This window comes from Rutidosis leptorrhynchoides, chromosome 11, assembly GCF_046630445.1.
Source record: "Rutidosis leptorrhynchoides isolate AG116_Rl617_1_P2 chromosome 11, CSIRO_AGI_Rlap_v1, whole genome shotgun sequence".
In the NCBI taxonomy this organism is placed as follows: Eukaryota; Viridiplantae; Streptophyta; class Magnoliopsida; order Asterales; family Asteraceae; genus Rutidosis; species Rutidosis leptorrhynchoides.
In genome coordinates this window covers 327,005,660-327,012,545 of record NC_092343.1, presented here as the reverse complement: position 1 = coordinate 327,012,545, position 6,886 = coordinate 327,005,660, and positions in this window count along the sequence as shown.

The following is a 6,886-nucleotide window of genomic DNA, read 5'->3' as shown; positions in this document are numbered from 1 at the left end:
GATAGTTGTCATTTAAAGTTCGATAGAAGTCTTCCTTCAACATTTTATCATTGCCGACATACTCCGGGCAAAATTGGGTCTTGGACAAAAATACGGATTTGAGAGTGTTCAAATCCATCGACCCTTTCCTCAAGGAACGTAACTCGTCCTTAAGCCTAGTAAGATCGGCCGAAGTTCGGTATTCTTTGAAAAATTCGGACTTGAATTCATCCCAAGTGAATTCCATGCATTGCTCTTCACCATAAACTTGGAGCTTTGCGTCTCACCAGAACTTAGCATCGCCCCTCAACATACCACACCCGTACTTTGTCTTCTTATCGGGAGGACATTCACAAGTACGGAAGGCCCCCTCCATATCAGAGATCCAACGGGCACTCTTTAGAGGGTCTCGTTCACCTTCAAAGGTGGGAGGTTGAGAATCCTTGAAGTTCTTATAGAGAAAGTCCCGTCTTCCCACGTTATCTTCGTGAAGAACGGCCTTAACTTGCTCCTTTACCACATTGACTAGTTGCTCGTCAATCGTATCTAGAAACATTTTCTTAACATCCTCGAGGAACTCCGCCTTTTGACGTTTAAAGATGGCCTCAACTTTGGCCGTGAACTCAACGTCCTCACTCGTACTTCCGTCATTGGTGTCGTGTGCATTTCTCATCTTCATTCTATAAAACAGAAAAGATTAAACAATGAAATGAAAGGACGTAACACATATGGATATACATATACACCACACTACCCCATCTTGCTCAACAATCGTCGTACATCGCTTGTTGACACGATTTGAACCCGTAACAATGGTAGCTAATCATTGTTACGCTAGCACGTCGCATTAACTTGCTAGTACAACGTCTATCTCGCTTGATGATCGCTAATCACAACACAAAACAATTAGCGCAAGGTTAGTTTACATAAACCTAAGCACTAATAATTCCCAGTCCGACCCGTCTCCTACAAGTCACGCATAAAAATGCATACACAAATAAATCTAAGTCTAGGTGAAATGTCCCGTTCTTATTGATTAAAAACGTTCCATATTAATTGATTTCGTTGCGAGGTTTTGACCTCTATATGAGACGTTTTTCAAAGACTGCATTCATTTTTAAAACAAACCATAACCTTTATTTCATAAATAAAGGTTTAAAAAGCTTTACGTAGATTATCAAATAATGATAATCTAAAATATCCTGTTTACACACGACCATTACATAATGGTTTACAATACAAATATGTTACATCGAATTCAGTTTCTTGAATGCAGTTTTTACACAATATCATACAAACATGGACTCCAAATCTTGTCCTTATTTTAGTATGCAACAGCGGAAGCTCTTAATATTCACCTGAGAATAAACATGCTTTAAACGTCAACAAAAATGTTGGTGAGTTATAGGTTTAACCTATATATATCAAATCGTAACAATAGACCACAAGATTTCATATTTCAATACACATCCCATACATAGAGATAAAAATCATTCATATGGTGAACACCTGGTAACCGACAATAACAAGATGCATATATAAGAATATCCCCATCATTCCGGGACACCCTTCGGATATGATATAAATTTCGAAGTACTAAAGCATCCGGTACTTTGGATGGGGTTTGTTAGGCCCAATAGATCTATCTTTAGGATTCGCGTCAATTAGGGTGTCTGTTCCCTAATTCTTAGATTACCAGACTTAATAAAAAGGGGCATATTCGATTTCGATAATTCAACCATAGAATGTAGTTTCACGTACTTGTGTCTATTTTGTAAATCATTTATAAAACCTGCATGTATTCTCATCCCAAAAATATTAGATTTTAAAAGTGGGACTATAACTCACCTTCACAGATTTTTACTTCGTCGGGAAGTAAGACTTGGCCACTGGTTGATTCACGAACCTATAACAATATATACATATATATCAAAGTATGTTCAAAATATATTTACAACACTTTTAATATATTTTGATGTTTTAAGTTTATTAAGTCAGCTGTCCTCGTTAGTAACCTACAACTAGTTGTCCACAGTTAGATGTACAGAAATAAATCGATAAATATTATCTTGAATCAATCCACGACCCAGTGTATACGTATCTCAGTATTGATCACAACTCAAACTAAATATATTTTGGAATCAACCTCAACCCTGTATAGCTAACTCCAACATTCACATATAGAGTGTCTATGGTTGTTCCGAAATATATATAGATGTGTCGACATGATAGGTCGAAACATTGTATACGTGTCTATGGTATCTCAAAATTACATAATATATAATACAAGTTGATTAAGTTATGGTTGGAATAGATTTGTTACCAATTTTCACGTAGCTAAAATGAGAAAAATTATCCAATCTTGTTTTACCCATAACTTCTTCATTTTAAATCCGTTTTGAGTGAATCAAATTGCTATGGTTTCATATTGAACTCTATTTTATGAATCTAAACAAAAAAAGTATAGGTTTCTAGTCGGAAAAATAAGTTACAAGTCGTTTTTGTAAAGGTAGTCATTTCAGTCGAAAGAACGACGTCTAGAAGACCATTTTAGAAAACATACTTCCACTTTGAGTTTAACCATAATTTTTGGATATAGTTTCATGTTCATAATAAAAATCATTTTCTCAGAATAAAAACTTTTAAATCAAAGTTTATCATAGTTTTTAATTAACTAACCCAAAACAGCCCGCGGTGTTACTACGACGGCGTAAATCCGATTTTACGGTGTTTTTCGTGTTTCCAGGTTTTAAATCATTAAGTTAGCATATCATATAGATATAGAACATGTGTTTAGTTGATTTTAAAAGTCAAGTTAGAAGGATTAACTTTTGTTTGCGAACAAGTTTAGAATTAACTAAACTATGTTCTAGTGATTACAAGTTTAAACCTTCGAATAAGATAGCTTTATATGTATGAATCGAATGATGTTATGAACATCATTACTACCTTAAGTTCCTTGGATAAACCTACTGGAAAAGAGAAAAATGGATCTAGCTTCAATGGATCCTTGGATGGCTCGAAGTTCTTGAAGCAGAATCATGACACGAAAACAAGTTCAAGTAAGATCATCACTTAAAATAAGATTGTTATAGTTATAGAAATTGAACCAAAGTTTGAATATGATTATTACCTTGTATTAGAATGATAATCTACTGTAAGAAACAAAGATTTCTTGAGGTTGGATGATCACCTTACAAGATTGGAAGTGAGCTAGCAAACTTGAAAGTATTCTTGATTTTATGAAACTAGAACTTTTGGAATTTATGAAGAACACTTAGAACTTGAAGATAGAACTTGAGAGAGATCAATTTGATGAAGAAAATTGAAGAATGAAAGTGTTTGTAGGTGTTTTTGGTCGTTGGTGTATGGATTAGATATAAAGGATAAGTTATTTTGTTTTCATGTAAATAAGTCATGAATGATTACTCATATTTTTGTAATTTTATGAGATATTTCATGCTAGTTGCCAAATGATGGTTCCCACATGTGTTAGGTGACTCACATGGGCTACTAAGAGCTGATCATTGGAGTGTATATACCAATAGTACATACATCTAAAAGCTGTGTATTGTACGAGTACGAATACGGGTGCATACGAGTAGAATTGTTGATGAAACTGAACGAGGATGTAATTGTAAGCATTTTTGTTAAGTAGAAGTATTTTGATAAGTGTATTGAAGTCTTTCAAAAGTGTATAAATACATATTAAAACACTACATGTATATACATTTTAACTGAGTCGTTAAGTCATCGTTAGTCGTTACATGTAAGTGTTGTTTTGAAACTTTTAGGTTAACGATCTTGTTAAATGTTGTTAACCCAATGTTTATAATATCAAATGAGATTTTAAATTATTATATTATCATGATATTATCATGTATGAATATCTCTTAATATGATATATATACATTAAATGTCTTTACAACGATAATCGTTACATATATGTCTCGTTTAAAAATCATTAAGTTAGTAGTCTTGTTTTTACATATGTAGTTCATTGTTAATATACTTAATGATATGTTTACTTATCATAGTATCATGTTAACTATATATATATCCATATATATGTCATCATATAGTTTTTACAAGTTTTAACGTTCGTGAATCACCGGTCAACTTGGGTGGTCAATTGTCTATATGAAACATATTTCAATTAATCAAGTCTTAACAAGTTTGATTGCTTAACATGTTGGAAATATTTAATCATGTAAACATCAATCTCAATTAATATATATAAACATGGAAAAGTTCGGGTCACTACAGTACCTACCCGTTAAATAAATTTCGTCCCGAAATTTTAAGCTGTTGAAGGTGTTGACGAATCTTCTGGAAATAGATGCGGGTATTTCTTCTTCATCTGATCTTCACGCTCCCAGGTGAACTCGGGTCCTCTACGAGCATTCCATCGAACCTTAACAATTGGTATCTTGTTTTGCTTAAGTCTTTTAACCTCACGATCCATTATTTCGACGGGTTCTTCGATGAATTGGAGTTTTTCGTTGATTTGGATTTCATCTAACGGAATAGTGAGATCTTCTTTAGCAAAACATTTCTTCAAATTCGAGACGTGGAAAGTGTTATGTACAGCCGCGAGTTGTTGAGGTAACTCAAGTCGGTAAGCTACTGGTCCGACACGATCAATAATCTTGAATGGTCCAATATACCTTGGATTTAATTTCCCTCGTTTACCAAATCGAACAACGCCTTTCCAAGGTGCAACTTTAAGCATGACCATCTCTCCAATTTCAAATTCTATATCTTTTCTTTTAATGTCAGCGTAGCTCTTTTGTCGACTTTGGGCAGTTTTCAACCGTTGTTGAATTTGGATGATCTTCTCGGTAGTTTCTTGTATAATCTCCGGACCCGTAATCTGTCTATCCCCCACCTCACTCCAACAAATCGGAGACCTGCACTTTCTACCATAAAGTGCTTCAAACGGCGCCATCTCAATGCTTGAATGGTAGCTGTTGTTGTAGGAAAATTCTGCTAACGGTAGATGTCGATCCCAACTGTTTCCGAAATCAATAACACATGCTCGTAGCATGTCTTCAAGCGTTTGTATCGTCCTTTCGCTCTGCCCATCAGTTTGTGGATGATAGGCAGTACTCATGTCTAGACGAGTTCCTAATGCTTGCTGTAATGTCTGCCAGAATCTTGAAATAAATCTGCCATCCCTATCAGAGATAATAGAGATTGGTATTCCATGTCTGGAGACGACTTCCTTCAAATACAGTCGTGCTAACTTCTCCATCTTGTCATCTTCTCTTATTGGTAGGAAGTGTGCTGATTTGGTGAGACGATCAACTATTACCCAAATAGTATCAAAACCACTTGCAGTCCTTGGCAATTTAGTGATGAAATCCATGGTAATGTTTTCCCATTTCCATTCCGGGATTTCGGGTTGTTGAAGTAGACCTGATGGTTTCTGATGCTCAGCTTTGACCTTAGAACACGTCAAACATTCTCCTACGTATTTAGCAACATTGGCTTTCATACCCGGCCACCAAAAATGTTTCTTGAGATCCTTGTACATCTTCCCCGTTCCAGGATGTATTGAGTATCTGGTTTTATGAGCTTCTCTAAGTACCATTTCTCTCATATCTCCAAATTTTGGTACCCAAATCCTTTCAGCCCTATACCGGGTTCCGTCTTCCCGAATATTAAGATGCTTCTCCGATCCTTTGGGTATTTCATCCTTTAAATTTCCCTCTTTTAAAACTCCTTGTTGCGCCTCCTTTATTTGAGTAGTAATGTTATTATGAATCATTATATTCATAGATTTTACTCGAATGGGTTCTCTATCCTTCCTGCTCAAGGCATCGGCTACCACATTTGCCTTCCCCGGGTGGTAACGAATCTCAAAATCGTAATCATTCAATAATTCAATCCACCTACGCTGCCTCATATTCAGTTGTTTCTGATTAAATATGTGTTGAAGACTTTTGTGGTCGGTATATATAATACTTTTGACCCCATATAAGTAGTGCCTCCAAGTCTTTAATGCAAAAACAACCGCGCCTAATTCCAAATCATGCGTCGTATAATTTTGTTCGTGAATCTTCAATTGTCTAGACGCATAAGCAATCACCTTCGTTCGTTGCATTAATACACAACCGAGACCTTGCTTTGATGCGTCACAATAAATCACAAGATCATCATTCCCTTCAGGCAATGACAATATAGGTGCCGTAGTTAGCTTTTTCTTCAATAACTGAAACGCTTTCTCTTGTTCATCATTCCATTCAAATTTCTTCCCTTTATGCGTTAATGCAGTCAAGGGTTTTGCTATTCTGGAAAAGTCTTGGATGAACCTTCTGTAGTAACCAGCTAGTCCTAAAAACTGGCGTATGTGTTTCGGAGTTTTCGGGGTTTCCCAATTTTCAACAGTTTCTATCTTTGCCGGATCCACCTTAATACCTTCTTTGTTCACTATGTGACCGAGGAATTGAACTTCTTCCAACCAAAATGCACACTTTGAAAACTTAGCGTACAATTCTTCCTTCCTCAATACTTCTAACACCTTTCTCAAATGTTCACCGTGTTCTTGGTCATTCTTTGAGTAAATAAGTATGTCATCAATGAAAACAATGACAAACTTGTCAAGGTATGGTCCACACACTCGGTTCATAAGGTCCATGAACACAGCTGGTGCATTAGTTAAACCAAACGGCATGACCATAAACTCGTAATGACCGTAACGTGTTCTGAAAGCAGTCTTTGGAATATCATCTTCTTTCACCCGCATTTGATGATACCCGGAACGTAAGTCAATCTTTGAATAAACAGACGAGCCTTGTAGTTGATCAAATAAGTCGTCGATTCTCGGTAGTGGGTAGCGGTTCTTGATGGTAAGTTTGTTCAACTCTCGGTAGTCGATACACAACCTGAATGTACCATCTTTCTT